Source organism: Falco cherrug, chromosome 4, assembly GCF_023634085.1.
Source record: "Falco cherrug isolate bFalChe1 chromosome 4, bFalChe1.pri, whole genome shotgun sequence".
NCBI lineage: Eukaryota > Metazoa > Chordata > Aves > Falconiformes > Falconidae > Falco > Falco cherrug.
Window position 1 is genome coordinate 61,740,506 of NC_073700.1, and position 25,886 is coordinate 61,766,391.

General features: G+C 40.3%; 1 long non-coding RNA gene across 2 annotated transcripts; it reads left to right on the top strand.

Moving 5' to 3' along the window:
- Positions 1-72: 72 nt before the first annotated feature.
- On the top strand, positions 73-15,540 carry LOC114016720 (uncharacterized). Of its 2 annotated transcripts, XR_003561369.2 has the most exons (6): positions 73-363; positions 8,702-8,819; positions 9,764-9,896; positions 11,331-11,486; positions 12,711-12,901; positions 13,001-15,540. It is a non-coding gene; the product is annotated as an uncharacterized LOC114016720 (long non-coding RNA). The 2 variants fall into 2 exon arrangements; XR_003561368.2 differs by having other exon boundaries at positions 11,331-12,901.
- Positions 15,541-25,886: the final 10,346 nt, after the last annotated feature.

Below are 25,886 nucleotides of genomic sequence, written 5' to 3' on the forward strand. Positions count from 1 at the left end.
CCTTCCCTCCCGCTTCTCCTCAGCCCCTCTCCTCGGCTTCCTTTTCTCCTCCTCCCTCTCCCTGCCGCGGTTGCTCCCCCCATAAGAGGTGCGAGCCGCTCCCCGCCGCCGGGACGCCCCCCGCCCGTCCCAGCCCCCCGCAGGTGCTCCCCCGCCACCCCGGGCTGCCGCCGGCTTACGGACGGCATTTACCCCTCTCTGCCTGGCTCGGTGTGCCGGGGGAGCCCCTTCTCATGGGTTCACACGCAGCAGGGCCTGGGTGCCCGTCCGGGCAGCCTGCCGGAGCCGGCACCGGAGCGCCGTGAAACCGCTGAGGTAACCGAGCGCGGACAGACACACACGACCCCCGCCCCCCGATGCGGGGTAAGTGAAATGATCCCTGGCAGGGTCAGTCTTGTCACCGGGTGGATCAGCAACTGTATCACAAAATCTTTCTTCCCCTCAAGCTGCTTCTTTTTCGAGGTCTCAACAGAGGACCAAGTTGAAGGCAACTCGGTGTGGTTGCTTGGCAGTTTACACCAGGTGTGGATCTTGGGTTCACCTCACAAGGCATATAAGATATATAATTAAGTGACATTTATGTTAGCCCATGGCTTCTGTAGAAAAAGCTGAGTTTGTATGCTGGTTTAAAAGCTGAGAATGAGAATAAAGTAGTTGTCTTTCCCCTGTATTGTATGTGCTGTAATTTAAGTACTGTGTGTGAAAAGGGACTGAGTGGGCAACGTAAGACTCTCCTAAATAGTCATATGCCACCCAAAATAACCAGCTATAAGCAAACCAAGGACACTTCTGCAAGAAAGCTGAAGAGACTTTTCACATTTTTAAATGCATTTGCAAAACTTGTTTTCATATATTGGGAAGAAAGACCTGATTATAACCTGTGATATCATTAAAAAGAAATACCACAAGCCATAATGAGCAGTGTTATAACCTGCATGCTGAGAGCAGAGGGAAACAATGCAGAAAGAAAAACTTCTTGTAGGATAGCATATGATTAAGTAACGAAAATACTTTTGTTGTGACAGAAAATAGTACCCCTTTGGACTGACTTTGATCTGTACGCGACAGGTGTACTGAAATGCCAAATTGCACCTACTCCTGAAACAGCTGGGTTGGAGAAGAACCTGGTTCTGCCGCTAGCTCTGAGATTCCTGGGCAGCCTCTCAGGTCAAACCTCTTGGAAATGGAGAATTGCACAGCGGAACCCCGCTGGTTCCCGACACCGATGCCTGAGGTTCCTCTGCAGGCTCCTGGTTATTGACACGTGCAGCCTGGGCGCGCTCCTTGCAATTTCTTAAGAGCCGTAGGTCTTTTCCAAACCATTTCTCAAAACCATTTTTTAAATCTTATCTTTCACAAGAACTTGATGTCTTATCATTATTGCAAGGCTTTGGAAAAATCCTTTCTGTCTTCTCTTTACAAGTTTGGGGTGGGTTTTTTTTCCACGTTGTAATGACTGGCATCCTGCTAAGAAAGCAGTCACTCTCATGAGTGAAATTTATACATGCCAAGAAGGCTCTTCAGCTACTTCAGCAGTAGACCCAACAGCAGTCTGTGTGTGGAGGAGCTGTCAGACAGACTGTCCACCAGCAGCACTGCCCCAGCTGCTGAGGACACAAGAGTTGCCAGACACCAAAACCCAGTGTTTGATTCCTTGAGCAGATGATTCATTAGGCTATTGAAGCTGAGTAGCCTGGGAAACCAACTAACGAATTAGTATTAACATGCTGTGTAGAAAGAGTCTTGGGAACTGTCATCATTATTCCTTCCGTGGAATGACAGAAACTAGTATCTTGGGTAGTAGGCAGTCCACATATCCCACAACTGGCAAAAAAAGTTTTGAAACTTGCACCTTTTCTGTAAGAAGATTGTCCAGAGTCAGATTTTTGTGATGTTTTGTTTGCAATGAATCAGCATTTTTAGGTGAAAAGAAAAATCATCAGTTATTTCTCAGCCGTTTCTTCTGTCGCTATTCCCAGTGACTCTGACATGAAAGAGACATCAGATGAAAGAGATGCATCAAATAGTAATATTTTTTTAGATATAGCTAAGTACTTTTTTTTTTTTCCTGAAGAGAATACAAATTATTGATGGATGAAACCCATAAAATGTGGTTCAAATTCTTTTCACTTAAACATAGCACAGTTCAGAGTCCTGTTATAGCAGAAGCAGAGGGGGGAAAAAGAACAAGAATGGAACTAAACCAGCTGTTTCATATATATGAATGGTGTATATTTATGTTATATATGTCTATGTATTATATAGATATATATAAGAATGAGACTGATGCTTTTATTCAGCAAAGAATGGATAGGGTTATGAAGGAGCCAAGGAGTCATATAAATTTAGACAGTCAGTGTAGATTTGATGCCATTTCCGAGAACAACCTGTCAAGTTCAAAGGAAAGAACAAAGAGGGATTTTGTGGAGCTATCCATGAGGCACAGGAGGACTGCACAGACATGGAAGAAAAGGATGGAGTCCAAACATGGAGAGAAATTCATCCTCTCTTCACAATAAAGCTGGTAGAAAAGTAAATGCAGTTTGATTGAAATAGATACTGTTTTGAATTCAGCAGAGCCTGAGCGTTAACAGTGAGGGCAGTAAAAGCTGAAATCAAAAGTTCAGCAGCAGGTAATGGACGTAGTGGCAAGCAGTGCCAAGGTACCGCAGGCTCTCTGCTCCCACAGCATATGCAGAAGCCAAAAGGTTTGCTCCAATTCCAGCTGTTAGATAAGTCTAGCTGCAAAGAAAGGTACATGCCAGTGCGGTTAGAAGTAGCAAGTACCTTCTGTCTGGCTATCTGTTTCTTCGGAATCCTCTAATACACAGTGTTGGCAATAAAGTAGCTGATGTGATTTTGGTCAGGCTTTCCATACTGAAGCAATGTCATCCATTCCCATTTTAGCTTAATCCTTATTTAAATTGTTTGTGGAGTTCAAGATGTTTTGACAACTTGTGTTCTATCCACAAATCATATTCATGTCATGTGTATAAAGACTAAAAAACTATTGCTTTCATTGTTTAAAAGGAGGTTGACTTTTGTTCAATCATCTAAAAATTACTGTTTACACAATGCAATAACATACAGTTGCCAGAAATACCTGAACCACATGAAAAACTTAGAAGGGTTTCCCTCAGAGCATGTGTACAAGATGTCTTGGATAACATGCCTTTTCCAAGGGTGGCCATCTCTTGAGCTGCTCAAGTTATTTCCCATGTTTTGAGTCCTGCTTTCAAGACTGTAGAGAGATTTTTTGCTTTCACTTTATGCAGAATTCTGTACTAACTCCCATTGCAAAAGGAATGCACTTCCTAAGTCTTCACACTTAGCAAAGACACTAGGTCTTCGTCAGATATTCGCAAATCTCCCAAAGGCACTCTCTACTGTCATCCTGCATTTTGTTAGGCTTTCCACGCCACCCCGCCCCCAGAATTCCAGATACTTAAGATTCCTCAGCCATGGAAATAGAGGTTAGAGAGGGTTTCCAGGAAAAAGAAATTGTGACTTTAATGTACACGCTGTTTGGACCTTTTATATGGAAGAAGATTAAACTTTCCCAAAATTTTAGCATCAGTAACTATTAACATGAATGATCCTATTGAGCCTCTTTCAATGATCAGATGGAAGCATATCAAAGAAGGTGCCAGGCCTGAGTGGAGCAAACAGCGTGTGTCCTGCTTATGACAATGGGAATCCAGATCTTGGGCAGGTGCCGGGGGACATAGGGCTACACACCCCCCTTTCAGCAGCAGTGTAGGGTTGCTACTGTCCAGCAGCTGACCCTCCTGCACCAAATGTAGTAGCTGCAGTAAAGAGGATAAGGTGAAATGTAGATTCTCTGAATAAACAAAAAAACCTCACCAATGTATTTTGTCTGCAACTCCAGCAAGTGTTCAAAAAGTTCTAGTTATTTTGAACTTCTTCTGTTGTTACTGATCATCTTACTTGAACCTTATACTTGTTTCTTAGAAAAAGAAGCAATACCATGCAGAGGGAGAGTTTTCTAAGAAAAAGCTATCTTTAAGGGTCACCTCAACTTTTTAATTCTCTTCCATTTCAGCATCCCCAACAGTGCCCCGCTGTAGTAGCTTCATGCTGTAGCTGAGAGCATGTCTTTTACTGGTGGTGCACAAACTGCTCCACAAACTGCTTTTTTTGCTGTAGCCTGCAAAATGGTAATTTACCAACCTCAGCATGCCAAATGCACCGAAACAGTGCATATTCCTAACCAACAACATAGCGATATGAAGAACTCTTCAGAGTGGTCTTTCTGTAATCTGCAGGTAGCTTGACTACTCAAAAATAGGTCTTTGCAGATTAGAAGCACAAAGAAATTCTATGAAAATAGACTTTTCTTTTTGGTATGTTAAGCCCAGGACTTTTAAACTGCTTGTTTAAAGAGATGTCTACAACCGTGAAGTCTTCGGTCAGGATATGGCACAGGGACATTTTTCACAAAGACACAGCATGTAGTCTATAATACTACGTGTGAAGTATGCAATTTTATCACCTCTCCCTCAAATTTGTAAGACTCCCGCATCTTTTGTAATTTCAAAAGAGCAAGAGAAGTCCCTTCAATATAATAAACCTCTCCAATTTCTAGGGTATTCTATTTTTCCTATTTCCATTATAGGCAAGAGAAAGGGCCCTTTCTGGCAAGTCCTTTCATTAATACTTATTGAACGCATTCCATTAGTAAGTATTCTGTTACATTCATGTATATAGGTGAAGCAGAATCTGATCTTTTAAGTTTATAAATTAAATATAAAATAAATTATTTGGGTATCTGGCATAATGGAAAATACTTGGCTAATGTAATTTTAGCCACAATATGCTACAAAGCTCCAGGCTTGATCAGTGGGCTTTGAGTCTTTTACTGGCCATGAAGACATCTAATCTTTTTATTCTGATGTATTTTTTATTCTTATGCAATGAAAGGAAAATTTTCCCTATTATTTTTAGGGGTTTTGTAATGATTAGTTATTATGATGATAATGTTTTTTTGTACAATTTAAAGGGTAGACTTTGCCACAAAATGCTAGAGGCAAAACTCAAAAACTGCAGAAAAACCCCCAAAACAAAACAAAAAACAACTGAGAAAGTGGCAGGCAAGGCTTCAGAAAAGTAGAGAAGAATACGTGCAGAAGGGAAAACAAATGGAAAATAGAATAAAATACAAATAGTATTTATCAAGAGAAGTCAGTATCAGCTTGATTCAATACTTTTCTTTACCGAGAAAAAGTAAGAAATTGTCTTACTATACAAAGAAAAGGCACTAGATTTATTCTAGACAGCTGTCAGTAAAGTATTTGATACAGTGCCATAGAAACTGCGAGTTAAAATTGAAATGATGGAGGTTAATGAAAAATCCCTTTGGCCAAAATGTGGTTAAATGAACCTGACAAATAATGCTGATGTGTAAATAGGAGGATAAAAGGAAATAGCAGCAAAGCTCCTCAGAGATCATGCTGGGGTCCTATTTTATTATTTTTAGCAATTGTTTTCATTATTGACAAAACAAAATTTGCTAATGATTCAAGGTGTTGTCAATAGTAAGCAGTATGTGGATATCCTACAGAACTGGAACAACTGAAAATGAAGTACTAGAAAAAAGCTGGAAATAAAACAAAGCAAAATGGAAGGTCATGTGCTAAAGAGCAAGTGTTTCCACCATAAGCTAAAGTGCAATAGCAGGATGTCCTGTGTGTACAAGTCAGTGTGTGGCAAATACGAATATTAATGTGACATGGCTGTGAAAAATAGCTGTGATCTTAACACATATGGGAGAGATACTTGCTGGTAGAGGTAGAAAAGTAATGAGGCTAACTAACACGCAAAGGATCGGTCAGATCTTATCTGGAGTGTTGCATATAAATTTAGCAATCCACAGCCAAGAACGATTAATTTAGAAGGTGCACAGCAAATAAATGAAAACCTAAGTATTTTAGAGAACACTTGGTTCAATCGCCTGCTAAAATATAAACCGAGATGAAATATGTTGCCAGGAAAGGAACTATGTAGACTAAGGAAATTTGGCAAAAAAACAGGTGGATTAACCTAGGTGAGAGTAAATGCATAGATTGATATCCAGATAGCTGTTCTGGACAAATATTTTAACAGTGAGGGCAAAAAAAGAAGAGTTTGAATTTGGTAGAATTTGATCAGCCAGTGAAAAGGATTTTGTGTTGTGTTCCCGTGCACAAACAGGAGGCCAGGCTTTTCTAGAGGTCTTTTCCCAAGCCCGTATCCTACCTTGTGGTAAGTAGTCCCCCTCCAAACCTTTAAAACTGTTCTACAGAAAATTGGTTGCTGGAGTTTTTTGACTTTTTACACAGAAAAAGTAATTCTCTATACAAAGTGCACACCTTTGTGGAAAATACCTGTTTTCCATCAAAAATAGGTCTATTTTTTGCCAGAAATACAAATATTTAGCTTTTGTATAATTTTTTTCATTTGGGGCTTTTCAAAACAACCATAGATTTTGCTAGAGGGGGAAAAAAAAGTCTCTACCAGGCTCTACTTTCTGAAGATTTTTCACTCAGTGGGACCTTTTCTTGGTACAAAACAGATTTTAGGCCAATTTACAAAAGCTGGATCTGGATCTTCATTTTTTGGTAATCTGGGAGTATTTGTGTCAAGAGCCCTGTACTGGGCTCTTCTCCAGAAACAGTGGAAAATGAAACATTAAGGCTTGTACTAAAGGGTGATTAAAAAGGAGATGAAAAATCCAGGCCACCCCTAGTCTTGGTACATTAGAGTGCTAATTCTGAAGGATTTTAGGTCTTTTAATACAGCCAAGTACATATATAGTGAATTCTTAGTCAGAGTAAGTTACAGCTTGAGGTTGCTTTGATTGTTAAGGTTTTGTATCTTTAGGATAGAATGTTGTTTATACCATGGGGTTTTTTTCCGACACTTCAGGAAGAAGACTGAAGCTTGGCATACCTTAGAAATCCAGAACATTATTGTGCCAAAACCTCTGAATAACCAACAGCCTAATGGGTTATACATAAAGCAAAAATTCAGAAAGGAGATGAGATTTCAGTGTAGTTATCAATATGGGACTTGATTTCTCTTGCTTAGCTCAAGTATACCCAGGAGACATGAAAGGAGAAACTTAATCTTTAGTGTAATCAAACTTCTAAACAAATGAAAATTGCTGTCTCCATTAAGACAAAAATTCAACAGCATAAGGTAGTAATTGAAGCCTAATTGTTCAGTGTAATGCGATCTGAACGATGCTCTGATCAGGAATGGATTACTGAAGTTTGTATGAGGAATTTTCCCACATAGCAGGAGGGTAAAAGAAATACATGTTGACAAAACAAGCCCCTGTAATCCACAGGAATGTTCCACAGACAAAATCAATACCACCCACTTCAGGCGCCCAAGTTAAACAGAAAAGTTGTCACACAGGCTGCTAGTGTTAGTGGGTGAAGAAAGATGGGCATTTGTGCAAAACGAAATACTAGGAACAAAGGTGTGCTTTGTCGTGTGGAGATGGCATCTTTGATACTTTCTCTTTGGTTGATATGAGCTACTTGCTTTGAAAGTTGTTAGAAATGGATGGAAAATGACAGCCAGATTCATGGTCCAGCTTCAAGAGGAGACATGGAGGATGCATTTGAGCAGAGAGAGTAGATCGGACAGCCAGGAGCTGTATGTTCAAACCCTTTCAGGCTTACATGGCTCTGGAAACCCACATTTCCCACTTCCTGGGCCAGTGCATTGCTGTGGTATTACACAACAGATGTGTCTTAACAACTATGGCTTTAAATAGATGTAATAAAGTGCTTGTAGGCCCTAGATGCTCACATCTTGCTGGAAAAAAAAGTATGTTTTTGGGCTGCATCTTGCCCCATATTTCCTGAATCATTCTTTAACAACTTGTAAGTCCTGAGAAACTAACTCTGAGATCGCTTGCTCTGATTCTAGAGGTGTGTTGAGTGGCCTTGGGTTTGTGTAGCTGAAGTGGGTATTGAGGAAGCTCAGACTGGAATCATGGAACCCTCAAGAGAAACTGGATGTTGGCTTGTTAGCCTTAATCCTGCATTTGTGGCCCAACCCTGTTCACTTTGAGAGCAATGACAACAGTCCCATTGGCTTCAGCTGGGAACACAGTCAAGCGCTTGGCTTGAAACCATGTAAATACTGCTCCAACCTAAAATTTCTATAAATCACACTGCTCTTTTTGAGGTGAGCACATAGCTGGCTGGGCTTATGATCATCAGAGGAATGATGGCACAGTCTTCTCCTTTTTTAAGTATCTTATAGTACCTATAGTGTAGGGCATTTCATATACTGAGGAATGATAAGCACTAACTAAATATGCCAGCAATTAGCTAACCACGCCTGCTGAACTGAAATGCCAATTCAACTTTTCCCCAGTTGCAAAGCTATTTTGGGTTGGAAGCTTAGAAATTAATCCTAAGAGATGTAATTTCGCTGCTTTAATATATACTGTTTTTAATGGAATTGTGCAGAATGATTAGTGAGAGGCAAATGTCAAAAAACCAGACAGAAACTGACTCACCAGTCATAGGATTTAATACTAAGGTCAAGCTATGGAAATACAATGGTGCTCAATCTTTATTACCTTTCACCTTACGTAGTGATTTACGTGGGAGAAAAATGACTGGAGTGGATGTAATGTCCTATTTTTCAGATTTTGATGAGATTTTACATATTCCTTCCACAGTTGTCAGCAATGGCACAGGGCAAAAAGCATTTAAAACAAGACAAGAACCCAACACAAAGGAACAAGTTCAGAATGTCCTAGAAGATGATTATGAGCAATTGCCTACAGAGATTTTAAGGTTTACTTTATTTTTATATTTTTGGGGTATAGTGAAATGTGACATTCTGCCCAAATAGAGCATAGTAAGAGCACACACAGTGCACTTTCCCTTCCTAGTCATTCCACTTTCCCCCTCTTTTTCTTAATGCATTTGCATATGCCGATTGGTAATAAACCTTTAATGTTGATGGTTTTTTTTTATTTGCAAAACAGCTTTCATGACAGAGCTTTGATTGCCTGGGCTGCTCTAAAGTAAATGAGCTTCAAATTACATTATGCTTGAACTAACTGCATGTACTCACTAGAAGTATCTCAGTCCGTAAGTGGCACAGGAAGACAGGAAAGATGAAATGCTAACACCAGGTTTCATGCAATACTAAATTTACATGTTGGTATTACTGATTTTCTTCTTCTCTATTGCTGAAACAGCCCCCAGCTCACACATTCTCTAAGTCTTTGCTGAAGTTCTGTCCCTTAACTGCTACTCATCACCCTATGCTACTGTTCTGCATTTTGGTTGTGGTATGGTGATGAATTACAGGACTCAGATTCAAAGTGTCATCTACTTGTGTTCTCACTGTTCATTTTTTCATCTGGCCTTTCTGCTCTGCTGTCTATCCACCTTGTACTGGCTGGGCACTAGATAGCGTTTGGTAGTAATTTTACTCTTTTTTCCCTCAACAGCTTCTTAAGGTCATTTGCCAGCTCCCACTTGTCAAGCCATGATGCTGACTTACCTGGGGAGCCCAATGTGTGGTCAATATCAGGATTTCAAATTACCCAGTGACTAAGATTCTGACCGCAGTAGCCACAGCAACTTCATTACTACTTTGTTTTGAATATATTGCTCGTAGAGGTCACTTGCCTAACTGAATTTGAAATGAACAGCCTTTCTGTTATTTCTGGAAAGAATTATGTGTTTCTGAAAATGAATGGTTGGGGTTTTTTTCTGTTTTCTTGTAGCTACTCTGAAATACGAAGGGCTTGCCATTCTGCCAAGGGATAAGTGCATTGATTATGTTAATGCTGATGGAAAGAATGATGAAGACATGATGCTGCAGAAAGGATACAGAAGGGAAGAATCAAATTCAAGGAGGTAGCACAAATCTGAAGACATAGATGGTTGCTCATGAAATGATGAAACGCAATAAATGTTCATGGAATGATGATGTATTCCATACAAGGTGTATAGGATGATACTTGACACTGTCACTTTCTGTGGAGTCTGATTCCCCTGGGCCTCTTGGGTTAAGGGATAAGTGATGTCTGGGTAAGGCATTGGTGTCATTTTCAGTTGTGGTAGGAGATACATAAACAAGAATGCTGTTCCTCTTATTTTCAAAAAGATTTGCATGCAGAGGAGGAAGGTCAATAAAAAGGATAGTCACAGGGTAACACTCTGGCAGGTAGCAGAGACTATTCAAAGATACCACATAGGGATTCGGGGCAAGTGCATCCAATTTTAGAAAGACCAAAAAAAATCCAGCATGGCTGAACAGAAGGGTAGGGGAGGTTACTGGAAAAAAGGAAGAACCTTTCAAAAGCTGAAAATGTGCCTAAATGAGGAAAACCAGAAAATCATAAAACTTCACACATTACATGTAAACAAGCAGAATAGGACAGGAGATGAGCTTCCAAATGGCATCAGTACTAATAGTAAAATCTTTCTCAAACGCATCAGAAGCAACAAGTCTACTGGAGGGTCAGTACAGCCAATAGAGGATCAAAGTACATCAGACTTTTAAAAAAATAAGACATAGAAGAAAAATTAAATGGATTCCTTGCATCTGTGATCACAGTGAAGGAGTCTAGAGAGCTCACCTTGGTAAACCCTTGCTTATAATCAGTGTTTCAGGAAAATCTGTCTCTAGTAAAGATTTTGGTAGAAGTTACAGAACAAAGAGACAAAAAGAACAGTAACTACCAGCTCTGGCAATATTCCCAAAGGATCCTAAAGGAATTGCCAAGTGAAAGATCCAAGCTGCTAACAACAGTGTGCAATTTCTTACTTAAAATTTGTTGCAGAAGATTGAGAGTGAGCTAATAAAGTACAGATTTTTAAATGGTATTCCAGGGGACATGTGTGGGTAGCAGGAAGATGAATAATGAAAGATTGCTACTACTCTCTCTCAACAGAAAAAACTAGTTAGGACATGACATTAAACCACCAAAAGAGCTACTTTTTTCACACAATGCATAGACCTTTCCAGAGGATGCTGGGGTTCCTGAAAGTTTATACAGGTTAGATATTGATCAAATTAATGGAAGAAAAACCCACAGAGGGTTAAGTACAAAAATGTTACCATTGGCTTAGGAAATATGTTAAATGCAAGTCACTGGATTCTGGGAGAATACTTATGAAAGACCAACTGTCTTTGTGCTGTTTTTATACTCTTCTCTACATTATTTGCTGTTTGCTGCTGTCAGAGACAGGGTATTGGATTAATGTGGAAATCCTGATGGTTTTTAGGTATTCTTTCTGTTCCAACAGTTTTAATAAGCAAATTTGTCTTTGCTGGTTCTTCTGCAGGTAGTTAACAGGAAAAGGGCAAGTTCCTTCTCCAGAATCATCCTCAGTAACCTGATGTGAAGCGATTCCCTGGGAGATGAAGAAATGAGGCAAATAATCCCTGTTTATTTAACTCCTCTACAGCTTTACCCAAAATGTGTTAGAAGTGACTGAAAGGTAAAGAAACAAAAATCAGGAAAAGGGCAGGCAGCATCAAAACTCTGCCTTTTAGTTAATTTTTTTTCACATTAGTTTTGGTTTTAATTTGTGCTTTGGATTTTCATACACTTTGTGTAAATGTATAGACATTAGCAAATATCTTGTTTACTAGTTTGAAGTGCACATTTATTTCTTGTTGACTGGCAGGATTATTAATAATTTTTAATGATTATATATTTGCCATTTTAAGTTTGCTTAAGCACTTTTTGGTGTTCACTTAATTGTAAGGAAACAGAAAACTGAAATCATATCAACCTCAAAAGATTTTATTAAAGGGTAGAAACAACAACTAGTAATATGTATTAGCCAAGTCCACGGTACACTGTGTTCCCAAACTAGTAAGCAGAGAAAGATCCATTTAGATTGATGTTTTATTTGGAAAATAGATTGATTCTTACACCGCTTATTCCATAAATTGATTAGGTATAACATACCTTATACAGTCTAGGAGTCCCCTCATCCTTGAAGTTTAAAATAATATTCACAACAGGAGCTCCAAAGACTTGCAGCATTATCAGGAATACTCACAGTATTTCACTGCTTCCAAAACAAAATTTGCATTAGCAATCAGTTACTCTCTGCAGCATGGCTTGCCTGCGCCAGAGATAGAACTAAAAGAACTTCCAAGATGCTCTTTATTAGCTCTTGGCAGCATAGATGTGATATTCCTGTGGAATATCATGCTCTCCTAAGCCAAACAAATGCAAGGAATGTCCGTTTAACACAACCCCTTACACAGGCTGAACATTGCAAAGTTATGGAACAAAAAGTGGGCAGGATGTAAAGGAAAAAGACAATATACCTCCTTAAAGGAAAAGCAATATACTGTTTTGCAAAGGGACTTGAAGAAGAATGATACTCTGAGGTGTAAGGCTACAGGCAAAACACACTCAGGAGAAACAGGTTTCCTCTCATCTCAAGTAGAGAGGACACGAAGGAGGAATGTCTTTTGCAGGTACTGTTAGGACTGAAAAGCCTCTGGCTCAAGAGCATGGGTGTGTGTATAAACATATCCTAAAGGATATTCCCTGAAGGGAAGCTGTCCTTGTATGAGTGTCATTAATGATTTGGCATAGTGTGTGAATGCCATCCCCAGAAAGCTTCTTGTTACTTACCAATAAATGGGAAGTAACTGATTAAGCAACACCTATTAGTCATTTGGCAACATGTTGCTTTCTACAGTGATCAGTGAGTACCTTGATAGAAAGAACCAATAGCTTCCATATTGGTATGGGAACATGGGATACTTCTTCTCAGACTGCAACATTGCTCACAAGTTTGCGCTGGTATGGCTACTGCAGCAAAATGGATATGGGGTTACTCGGAAAAAACTGCACACAGAAAGGACTATTTTCTTCCTCGAATCTCATTAGGTATGTATGGATATGGTGACAGTATGGCTGTGTTTGATTGTATTATTTCTAAAGACTATCCAGATCTCTCTCACAGTTAATTTTCTTTTTTCAAATCAGGAAAAATCTGGCATAGGCGAAGTTTAAAAAATATTGTCCAGAATTCAGCTAAAAGGAAAGTTTTATAACTTCAATTGCTAGTGGACAAAAGAAAAATGTATTTCAGCAGATTCTGGGCTCAACCCTGGTACTTGCAGACTGTCCTGAGGAGAAGAATTGCCAGCTTCTGTTTATTTTCCTGGAAGACTGTAATTTCCAAAAGCATGTATCAATGTGTTTCTAGACTTTGGCTATGATTTTAGGATTCCATCCTAAAAAAGTGCTGCTAGGTGAAGACTAAGCAGCCTTAACACCACAAGGCTGGATTGGGTCCCAATACAAATGCTCAAACTGTTTAGTTAACTCCAAATATTTATACTTATACAATGTATTTCAGTAACAAGCTGTATATTATTTAGTAAAGTTTTCCCTGGAATTACCCAGAAACATAAATTAATTTCCTGCAAGGTCAGTATTGCTAAGATGAATACATATCCTTGTTTATTATTTCTGTTCCAAACTGCTTCATTCCTCTGTAATAACTTTCTCTGAAAGATAAATCTAATTTCCAAATCCTTCCTACTGAATTATAAACAAATCAGATAAACAGCTATAAACCAGTTCCATCCACAAACAGAAGATGGAAAATTTATCCCCCAGATTTTAAAACATATAATTGGGTATCAGGTAAAAGAAAATTAAGTACATTTGTGAATGTTAGCATAGGTCTTTGTTTCCAATTCCTCATTCCAGATGAGGTAAAATAGCCCAGATATTCTGTTTGAAGGCTTTGGTAGCAGTGCTTGATTGTGAGACCAAATATTAGCCACTGGATGGCTTTCATGCCTTTCTACCTGATCTGCACTAACCTACTTCAAATAAAGTTATGCCAGAATGAATATTGCAGAATTTTTGCTTTAGCAATTTACTCTCTAGTACTCCAACTATTTAGTTCATATAAAAAGATGCCCCTTTAAAATATTTTATTTGTCTAAAAATAAGTCTGACTATAACGTAACAAAGTTCAGGTTCTCTTTTGTGCTTCTATGGGCAACATGTCTCATAAGAAAGTTTATGAAGTGCCTCCAAATTGCTACTGAACACCCTGAGCTCTCGGTAGGGGGTGTCTACCGGAGTAGAAGATAGCAGTCCCAGGTGAATTTGTTTTTTTACTTTGATCTCTGATCCTCCTCTTCAGCTGTTTGGTTTTCTTCTTAACATCTCCACAGTCTATGCATAGGCTTTTGCTATGCCAAAAGTTTTGATCAAGTCATTCCTATTTCTAAATACCTCCAACTCAACAACTTCTATTATGTCAAAGCTCTCATACTGCTCACAGAGTTCTGTAGACGTCTTTCTTCTTCTAGTTGTTCCTACTCATCCTGAGTCAAACTGTGCTCCATCAGTTCTCTTTGTCCCCAGTTACAAACATCTTTCTCGTGGTTTCTCAGACACTTGTGCATTACTTTTTCCTGTCCCTATCCATTGATCAGAAGTATTATGAAGTAAAAAGTCTCTCCCTAGTGCCTGTGTAGTGAATGTGGGGAATTGTCCTATCTCAGAAGAACTGCAACAGCCAACGCTGTGAGTGGGGACAGCTGAAACCGATCTCCAGAAAACACGGAAGAGAGATCTGTGAGCTAAGGCTCCTCTGTCACTCCAGCATATCTGCGGGAGCTCAGGGTCTCAGGCAGGCCCTCCATTGCTTGGACCTCTTGGGTAGAGTCCACTGAGAGGAAAAAAAATAATTTTGCTCCAAACCCTTGCAATTAAGAGTATCCAATCAGTGCAGGGGAGCAGAGTTCTTCTTTATGTAATGGGGCTTAAGCCCATCATTCAGAAAATGTTTGTTCCGGGAAGGAGCACTTGTAATTTCTCATGTTGAAATTTGTACCTCTGCGCACGGCATTCACAAGACCCCAGCCAGCCCAAACAAGCAGTAAAGCTGAAGTTTCTTGGAGAGATGAGGTGGCTTTCCTGAGGTCAGTCTATGGGCCAGAGGCTGAATTCCACTCTCCTGAGCCCAACGGTCCTATTTGGTCTTCTAGGCTGCAGAAAATGAAGAGATGCTCTTTTTCAATGTCTTTGAGATCAAATTGTGGCATTTGTTCAAAATACTGAGGAAAGCCTGAGAATAGTTACTGCACTTCCGAACAAACCATTAGGGCAGGAAATATGCGATTCTTCTCTTTTGTGTATATTCCAATTGCTAATAAAACAAAAAGTAAACGTTCTTTTAGCAGTTTCCAAAATGAGATTGTAGTCTCTCTCATGTACTGCCTTTTATTTCTTCACTTCGTTGTATATGCATAGGCAACTAGTTGAATGAACTTGGTATCTAAGATATCCTCCACTTCCCACCCCAGCTAGTAAAGTATCTTCCACCACTTCCTGCCCCCAAATGCATAAAGATATGAAAACAAGCTGTATTAAAATAACTAGATGAAAAAGATGGTATAAACTTGTTGAAATACTGTGTCAACATAATTTTGATAAAGGTTATTTCAGTTTCACATCAGCTGACCTGAAAATAATAATAAAACTTGTTTTCATAGTTCCAATTTCTAGAGTATTACCCTGAAATTTTCATTTTAGACTCATACTCGTATACACATTTTTTAATAGTATTTTTCCTTTGCTGAAGGTGGAGCGAAACATGGTTCAGTTATAGACCGTAAAGCATGTGTCAGTGAGGTCTCAGCCTTTAAAGTAAGAAAACTTCTTCTCTCTTATGAACACACCTGCTAAGATTTAAGATGAAGAGGTTTACTGGAGATACTTGGCTGCAGATCTGAAGCCCTGTCCTAATGGTGGTCTGCAAAAAGTTGTATCTGGTTTCTTAAGGCTGTGAGCCCTTTGTGATCACACTGCTGATATGTATCTGCTCTCCACCAGTTGTAAAAATTGGGGTTTAGGTTGAAGATTGTTTGGAGGGTTTGTTTGTGCGTGTCCATCCCCCACCTCCCACACATACCCACCCAGCCCTGTAACTTAAAAAACTCATAAATATCAACTCTTACCTTGTTTTGTTGAATAATTATTTTGATAAAACGGATGTTTGTTATAATCTGTTAATGCCTGTTATCAAATGTGATGAATGCCGAATATTTTTAGAAGGGTTAGTTCAGATCCTGAAGTTAAGTAACAAATAATAAAAAGACATGAAAACCCAAAACATTTTTGTTAGCATGAAAGAAATTCTTTTCTATTCTGAATAGGTCTACTTTCACTGCCTGAAACCTGAGATGTCACTTCTGATCTAGGATATGTCACTATTCTACTGATCTTTCCAGACAGACATTACAGTCTGCCCATATTAGAATAAAAGGGATATAGCTTTTATTTTTGATGCAACCTCATTAAACTCCATATACTATACAGAGAGGAAATTATATTTTAGCTTGTGGTTTTTTAGCAAAGCAAATCCTACAGGAAGAGATTAGGGTTTCCATAAGTATTTAATGTAATTGCTTTAATTGCTTAAAAACTTGCTACTGAAACTAGCAACAAGATTTTCCAAAGTTCCAGGGAAAATTATAGGCTCCTACCATTTTAAAATCTAAATAGGATCAACCACAAAATAATAATTGCAGGACCCATGGAAGAGAACAGTTTTTTTCAGGTTTTGTGTTTAGCTTTAGGTGAGAACATTACTGCAGGGATCTTACATGGAAGAAAAATCTTGAGGGTGGAGTGCATTCATCAGTGCCTGACAAGGTAAAGTTCCCACTGACATATATCTTGTGTTTAAAACTTTTCTAACATTTCTGTCTTCTACGAATTCTTTTCTTTGTAGCAAGTCCTGAACTACGACTACATTCTTCTCATATGCGAGAATTGATAGACTGATGGAATACTTCCCTTTTTGATTCAGCTAATTTAATAAAATTCCTGGCAACTTAGTATCTGTCTTTCCATAGTACCTAAGGTGTTATGACTTTGGGAGGTTTGTACTGGAATGCAAAAAAACATCCTCAGTATACTGTGCTGCATATAAAAGTCCACTGTAAACAAATTAAAAATGGAATTAACCAAAAATATTTTTCTGGCTATCACTCTTTTTAAGTGAGAGAATTGACTTATACTGCTCTAAGAATACATGTCCTCAGCTTTAGCTTTATTTTATTCACCTACCTTAGTTATATGATCCTAATGACTATAATGACTCAAAATCTGTGTAGCTTTTACTTCCAGAGCTCAGCTGATAGTTCAGGTAAGCCCATCCCCCTGGTTTCATAGATGAGAGGCTGAGACACAAACAGATTAAATAACAAAAGAATAAACCAGTAAAATAACAATAAAAGAAAAAAGTTATCATATGGAGGGGTCAAAACCTCACTATATGCTGCATTCTTGATGATGAGCTTCCCTGCTGCATGATACTTTGCTTCTGCAAATGTCCTGTAGCATCTCAGGTCTTCGCTTGCAGAGAGATTATCCAAAAAGCCATTCCAGAGTCACGAATTAGAAGACATATCTTCATTTGTTGCCCCTGTCTTTGATAACCTGAAAAAAACCACCAGTAAATTAATCATTTTGATTGCTCTTGCTTTCAAAGCACAGGCAGAAATTCCCCCTTTTATTCAGCAGCTAAGCATTTTTGAAAGACAGTCCTGAGTCCCCAAATGCTGCTTATGTGTTTTGTCTAACACTGCTTATGTGCTTCACCTAAAGAGCTCTCAGCTGTGACGCATGGGCAGCGCTCCGGGCAGCGGCAGAAATGGAGGGCTCCTTCCCCCCAGCTGTCAGCCTGCCATGGCAGACTCACATTTAGGGATGTCTATCATGAATCCTTGCTTTATGCAAAGCAGTAGAGCTTCACCAAGGGCACAAAGAATTCCCAGACCATACAATAGCTGATCGTTGCTAATTAGGGCACTTCCAGAGATGCAAGAGAGAGAACAGAGGAAGGAACTACATCTGGATCTCAGAGATAACAATAGCAGTGAGCACAATAACAGCTGTAAACATCAGTTGTGTTGCCCAAACAATTTTTAATAAGTTTTGGCACATCAGGTAATAGAACTAGCCAGACTATTTCTGTCTTAAGAGAGGCACCTCTCTGCAGCCCTGAGCAAGGACCTAGTGTGAGGCAGAATTCCAAATATGCTCCCTATAGCCTGTTCACTATTCCAGACAGCCCCCTGCTTCAAGTGTTGCCAGTTATGATCCTGTTTGTGCTTTCTTTGTACATTGGAAAGTGTGGCGGATGGTGATACCCTTCATTCTTCAGAGAGAAGCAGCAATACGTTTATTGGTATAAACCAGTGATTTAACAAAGTTTCATAGTACATGCCACAGTGGTTGAACAAGATTTGATGGCAAGGTACATAATTATTTACTGCGCAGAGGACAGGGTCATTCAAAACTGTCAGGGAGACCCTCCTACTGAGTCATGAGGTTCAGAAAGGACCCCCTTGCTTTCTGAACTTCTCAGAGGGGAATTCAGGTGTGGCTAGATCCAGACTTAGTCTCAGACTTGGTAAATGGTTTATATCTAAAGGATTATGTGTGCACAATTGATCCTTTATACTACTTAGTTAAGATTTCAAGTTAAGATTCCTCGGGCGCCATGCTGTTGGTCGCTGTTCAGGCATGTACTTTGAAGAACTGTGAGCCAAAAGAAATTAAGTGACTTCTCCAAGATCACACAGCAAGTCGACACTCTCCACATGTATCTGTTAATACTGAGGGTAGAGGCTGGGGCTGTGTTTTTGCTGCTCAGAAGTCATAGACCCTGAAATGGCCACGCACGAAGGGTGCTTTTCCTGCTGGCCGTGTGGACCTACCTCGCCAGTGGGCACCTGGGGCTGCTGCTGTGCCTGCCTGCCCGGGCAGGCAATGCAGAACTAACCGTACATATCACGCTGCACAAATGAGCTTATTATAAAGAGCAGAAACAAGCTACAAGCTCATTTTTCATCCCACCCTATACCTCAGTATTACAATGTTATCTAATTCTTTCATCACTCTGCCCATTAGCACTTGCAACTTGCAATTACAGTTTTCAAATATTGTCAAGGCAACTTAATGTAGTTCTATGGATCAGCAGCCCAAAATCTCTCTCATTGATTTAGGAATTTTATTCCTGTGGACAACATGAAGTAACAAATTTGAACTGTCACTTTGGTCTGTTGTTCTCCGAGTTCTCCATCCAAGTTCTGCTGGATCTCAGTACACAGTAAGGATAGGTCACATGCTCAGCACACATTATCGCAGAACCATTGGAGTATTCTGTTTTTTTTCTGGATGCTATCAAGCTCTAAAAAGCTGGGGAAAATCCAGTCAGTTTGAGATGCTTGGAAGTATTTGCCTTCTATAAAGCTGTTGTATGTGTAGAAGTTGCTTTCCTGGTGGCAGAAAAGGTACTGCATTCAAAAATGCTCTTCTAGAATAAGAAAGAAGGCAAAAAGAGGGGAGAAAGGAGGATGGAAATAAAAAAGAAAAAGAAAGGAAAAGAAAGAAAGTGTACTGGGTGTGGCTGGTGTAGAGTTAATTTTTTTCAGAGCAATTCATACAGTGCTGTGTTTTAGATATGTGACAAATACAGTGTTGATATCACGTCAATCTTTCAGCTATTGTTGAGCAGTGCTTACACAGCTGCCCTGCTGGTGAGCAGGCTGGGGGGGCACAGCTGGGACTGCCTGACCACACCATACTGCATCATGCTCAGCGATAACAGCTGGGGGAAGAAGGAGTAAGGGGGGATGTTCAGAGTTACGGCATTTGTCTTCCCAAGTCACCGTTATGCACAATGGAGCCCTGCCTTCCTGGAGGTGGCTGAACACCTGCCTGCTGGTGGAGAGTAGTGAATTCATTCTTTATTCTGCTTTACTTGTGTGTGTAGCTTTAGCTTTACCTATGAAACTGTCTTTATCTGAACCAATGAGTTTTCTCACTTCTACTCTTCTGATTCTCTTCCACATCCCACCTGGGGTGGGCAGTGAGTGAGCGGCTGTGTGGGACCGAGCTGCCTGTCAGGGTTAACCCACACTGGGAAGGAGAGGAGAGGAGAGGAGAAGGAGAAGAGAAGGTCAAAAGAAATTATGCACCAAAGTTTCAGAATGGAGGATTTAAGGTTGTCTGTAACTTTCTATTGGCTTTCTGGCATGTGCATTACAATTCAGGCCTTCATTACATGATCATATTTTTCCCCCTGTATCTGCCACAATCAGTGCATGGATATATAATATTTCCTTTTATTTTTATTCAGTATGTGACCTTAGAGATCCTACTTAATTCATGCTATCCAAACCCTCCGCAGAACAGAGATTCGTCAATTTTCTCAATGGCTGTTCTGATGTGCTCACTTGCAGAGTGTTTGGACACTACACAAATGTAATGGATTCATTTTCACAGCACCCAGCTGATGTGCTGCATTATTATTAGCCCTTTTATAGGGACCTAGAGATGAAGGTCAAAAGCTAACTACCTAATTTTGTATTCCAAGCTGAAAAGCCTGGAGCCTAATGGCTAAGGACTTCCTATAGTACTTTCTAGCAACCTACAAACTGCAATTTTAAGACACTTTGGTGACAGTGCCTGCAAAGATGATGAGGGGACTGGAGCATGTCCCTTATGAGGAAAGGCCAAGAGAGCTGGGCCTGCTTAGCCTGGATAAGAGAAGACTCAGAGGGGATCTTAGCAACGTCTGCAACTATCTTCAGGGTGAGTGGCAAGATGCTGGGGCCAGGCTCTTCTCAGTGGTTTCTGGTGACAGGACAAGGGGCAACAGGGACAAACTGCAACACAGGGAGCTCCGTCTGAATGTAAGGAAATAATTCTTTACCTTGAGGGTGCCAGAGCCCTGGCACAGGCTGCCCAGAGAGGCTGTGGGGTCTCTTTCTCCGGGGACATTCAAAACCCGCCTGGACATGGCTCTGTGCAACCAGCTCTAGGAGAACCTGCTTTAGCAGGGGTTGGGCTAGATGGTCTCCAGAGCTCACTTCCAACCCTGACTGCTCCGTGATCCTGTGATTCTCTGAGTGCTTCAGACAGTCCCAAAGAAATCAACATGGAATGCCAGACAGGCATCTACCCCACTACCTTTCTACCATCCTGCAAGGGCTTTCCAGCACTTTCCGCCTCATCGCCACACTGTGCACCCTGTGACCTGCCGTGCAGCCTGGCATGGCAGGCGCAGCCTCCTGCCTTTGACATGATCAACCAGACTTTTGTGGGAGAGAGAGAGTGAGGCCAGACTGAACTTCAGCCTCTGCAATGCCACATATTTCTGCTGTACCCGCAAGGGCCCATCTGCCCCTACAGACTGCTAGCAGGAGAGGGACAAGTCTTTCCTTCATGGTTTCAGATCTTTTGAAGGACAGCATGGGGACAACTTCTCTGGCATTCTAGGCCTTCAAGCCAGGCCTACCAAGGTGACCCGTGTATGTCATCCTGTAGGGACTGGATGCCACCTCCTGCAGGAAGCTTCCATGCTTAGCTAAAGCCAACAAAACACATCAGCACCTTGCATGGTCCCTTGGTGACAGCAGTCAGGCAACCTTCCATGTGTTTTTATGTCCAGGAGATAAACTGCTATTACACTAGCTAGGACAAAACACTTCTGGTCTCCTCAGTCACGTGTGGCTGTAGAAAAAGAAGCCCTCATAACCATTTTTAAATATTAGTTGAAGATTTGCTGCTACCAGAAGCCACTTTCCTCTGTTACCTAAGGCAACCAAACAGAACCACCAAGTCCTGGCTCAAGCCTCCCTTTCCTTGTAGTTCAGCCTTCAGCTCAAAACAATGGCTTGTTTCCTTCCATAAAACTGAGGAAGAAAACGGAGCAAAAGACAAGGCAACCCACTCTCAAATAGGAAAATACTAAATAAACTATAGGACACCCACACTTCCAGCGTGCAGCAGCCTTTTCACTGCTGGCACCCTTCACCACCAGGTTGTTGCAGACACACAAACTCTTTTGTGTCCTCATCATTCATCTTGCATGGCTCTGGTTTCGGGTGTGGCATAAGGAAAGTCTGGGAAGGTCTTTTGGCCAAAATGTTTCTGTGATACATATTATGAAGGGTCCCTAAGTGATTTGTATACCTTGTTGTCTCATCGGAATGTAAGCAGTGAAATGGAGAAGAAACCAGCATAAACTTCATATAAAGGAAGGCACTTTCCCTTTCTAGCATAATGAGCTTGAGAAGCTCCAAGACAGAGCTATATGTGATAATAATTCTAAGAGGAGCAAGGGAAGAGAAGTTTGTGGGTGGAGAGTTGAAAAATGGGATGAGACCAGACCCAAAGAAAATGCAGAGATCCTCACACTCTTGCGTGTGCCCTGCAGCCAATGCAGGCATGTGGGCAAGTGCTCCCTGACCAGCGTGGGGACGGGGGTGGCTCTGGGTGGGTGGCAGGGGCCATGAGCTCTCTGCTGCTTTGCTGTGTACCAGTAACTGAAAGTCTGGAAAATGGGAGCTTAGGAAAACAGGAATGACAGAAGCACGTGGGTGTTTGGTATCAAAGCAAAGATGACTGCTGTTCTGCTTTTCCTGCTGCTTTCTGTTAAAGCATGTCACAGTTGCTTGGAGAGGCTACTCATGGAAGCGGGGGGGCAGGAGGCAGGGAGAGGAGGAGGCAAAGGAGAGAGAGAAGAGGAAGGGAGTGGGGGTGGAGAGGGAGGGAAGAAGGAAATTAAAATGAACAATAAATAGGGTTAAATGTGCAAGTATAAGGAACAAAACAGTGAGGGAATAGCCACCACGGTGATGATACAATTGCATTCTGAGTGTGGAGGTGCTTAAGTACTGGGTGAGTTCTGCCTGCTTGGAGGCTCCAGCCTCAGCACCCTGCTACTAGTGCCAAAAAGGACTTGTGGAAAACCATGGGGGAGCACAGGCGTACGTATTGCTGCCCTGAGCTGCCACTCTGTGTGGGGTGAGTGAGCTCTGTTGGGGCCATTCATTAGTACAGCAATAATTAGAATTCAGTATTAGGTTCTTCACTAAGATTTATATCTGGACCTCACCATAACACCTGTGCACATGACACCTATGCCCACCTCGTGGTTCTTATATTTTGAAATCTTGATTTTCAGCCATTACGTAAGTTAATTTTGGATATAATTTCAATTTGTGAAAATGGTAAAATAACATCAATAGATATCCTATAGGTAGATATCCTCAATATCATTGAAGTATTTGTCATGGATTTCAGGATGCTTTTCTGGCATGTGTTCAGAATTCCAGGTTTTGCTAACTATGCATTATTTTTATATTATACCCTGAATATTGTTTCCTCTTTCTTCTTTTTCCTTCTTCTGTGCTTCATGCAGACTCTCTTTCCCCCTCTCTCCCATGCCATTACTTTTTCTTCCATACAATAGGTATATTGAGAGAACACCAAAATCTTCATAATTATTTCAGCACCATCAAGAGAAAAGAGCAATTGCAAGGAAAGAATGGCTAAAATTGTCCAGTCATGGATTGCAGCACACTGAGTACAAACAAAATCTCTAGTGAGTTACCTAGCTATTAAATGCTAGCAAGTTTCTATTGCTGACTGATTTTTCACAACTTTGCAACATACCCGGATTTGGGAAGATTTACTAAGGAATGAAGCCAGGACAATCCTCCAAACCACAGAGGTCCCCTAATTTTTCAGTGGAACAACGGTTTTAATGTGTAATTATTACATGCACACACCCCCACACTCCCACCCCCACCCCACGGAGCCTGTCCCTGTTTAAGAGGCATTTGGACAATGCCCTTAATAACATACTTTAACTTTTGGTCAGCCTTGAAGTGGTCAGGCAGTTGAATTAAATGATCATTGCAGGCCCCTTCCAATGGATATATTCCATTCTATAAATGTTGTAGGCAGCCTCAAACAGACTCTTCAATGGAAATGCAGGTCAACATTCATCAGCTCCAACCACATTACTTTCTGCCAGAATAGCTATATAGAAAAAATATTTAGTTATGCTACTTTAGCCTTATCATCGTGACATTGATGGGCTTTTAGCAACCAAACCAGTTCATTTGCAGTATATTTGCGCTTTTATTAAATGGTTAATAATTGTGGATGTCTATGACACAGAAAGTGCTGGAACTGTTTCTTAGAGTGTTACAAAACAGTATCAACAGTAACAGAGTGTTACAAAACAGAGTTTTATCTACTTTCTGTGTATTCCTGCTTCATTTGATATTGGTGAGTTACAGAGAACTGGAAACAGTAAGTACCTTTATGAGGGAGAATTAAATGTACAGAAATAATGTACCTTTTTGAGGAAGAATTAAATTGAAACAACAAAATTTGCAGTCTACCTATTAAGAGCTTTACAGTTATGCATAGATTTATTCCGTACAGGTTTAAACATGCTCAGTGCCTTTTGAAGACTGCAGTGATGAACCCAGATTAGATGGTAGCTCTAAATAGGAGCAGAATAAGTCTTTTTGTACTGAATCTGGACAAACCGACATCCCTAAGGTCTTCAAGAAAGCAGGCATCTTCCTGTTTTAAGGGTGTTGCATAGAGCGCCATCCTTTGTTTTCACTCTGCTCTGGTTTGATCTCTAGCTGGTATTTCTGGCTTTCAAACTATTGCCATCAAATCTGTGCAGTGCCGATGAACTCAATGAGTTTGCCAAGCACACAATATTTTTAGTCAGTAAAAAATCCACACTGAGTATTTCAACCCTTTATGAACAAAGAATAATAACCTTTCTAAATTTATTTAAAACTTCCCAGAGAACACTACTATAGAGATATGATTATCTAATGAATTCTGTAAGAGCTTGAAATTATGCATAATTATTTATATTTTTCAAATTCTGTATTTTAAAATCTGTTTTATAAACCTAATTAATTGACATAATCCCATTTAATTGCAATTAAATTCTATGGAACTTTTCCATAACGATCAGTATGCTAATTCCTGAAAATTGCCTATTAATTTTACTTTCAGGAAGTAAAGCTTGGCCTTAAATGCCTGACTTCAGGCAAATTCTTATTGAGGAATCATAAATTTCTAACTTATCACTGTCAGTCTGGCCAGTGTTCTAGTGATCTGCTGCCTTTACCCTTTCCACCTCTACAGTAACCCTGAATCCATATGTATGCCTGGTGGAGGGTTTATTTGTTTTAAACCGGTGGAATATTTGTAAATATGTACAGAAGGAAAAAAAACAATGTGTCTGCAGTGTCGTGGCAAAACACAGACGCAACAAATAGGAAATGGTGCTGTATCTGTAGTCACGATGGAGCAGCACTTTCTACAGCTCCAGGTGCCAAGCAGCAAGACTTCAAGCACTTTCTCTTACTGTCTGTCCCAGTTCTGAGCCCTGGACCGAGAGTGCAGTCAGGGATGGAAGAGGAGAAGGATGCAGATGAGCAGGACTACATGTGCACAGTGTCAATAAGAAGTACGTTCTTCCCATGAAAGCCAGCATCCTGGCTGCTTTTTACGTCCACATGGCAAGCCAAGACTTCAGCCTTCATCATTTGCCCAGTAATACCAAAAAACAGAGCTCAAGTGGTAGACTCAGGTTTTGAGTGAGCTGGTGACTTTTATGAAAGACTACAAATCGTTTTAAAGCACTTTCTGAAGTTCAATGGGCCAAGCATTTTGTACAGATAAAGCCAACGTATTTTAATTTTTTCCCTAAGTGAAGGTTTATATGAAGACATCTGTTAGCTGGCCCTAAAATTTTGCTCACACAGCCTGTCTGAGATCAAAGGAAGGGGTGTAGGAAGATGAAAAGCTGGCAAAAGGGGAATTAAAAGGGTAACCTGAAGTAATATGAGAAAGTTTTGTTGCAGAACTCATTTTCACAACTTCAAGCTATATTAATCCTTCTCAAAAAAAAAAAAAAAAAAAAAAGAAAAGAAAAGAAAAAGAACTGATTTGCTGGATTGCTGACTGCTAGAGGTTATTGGTTGCTGCTTCATTAGTTATATAC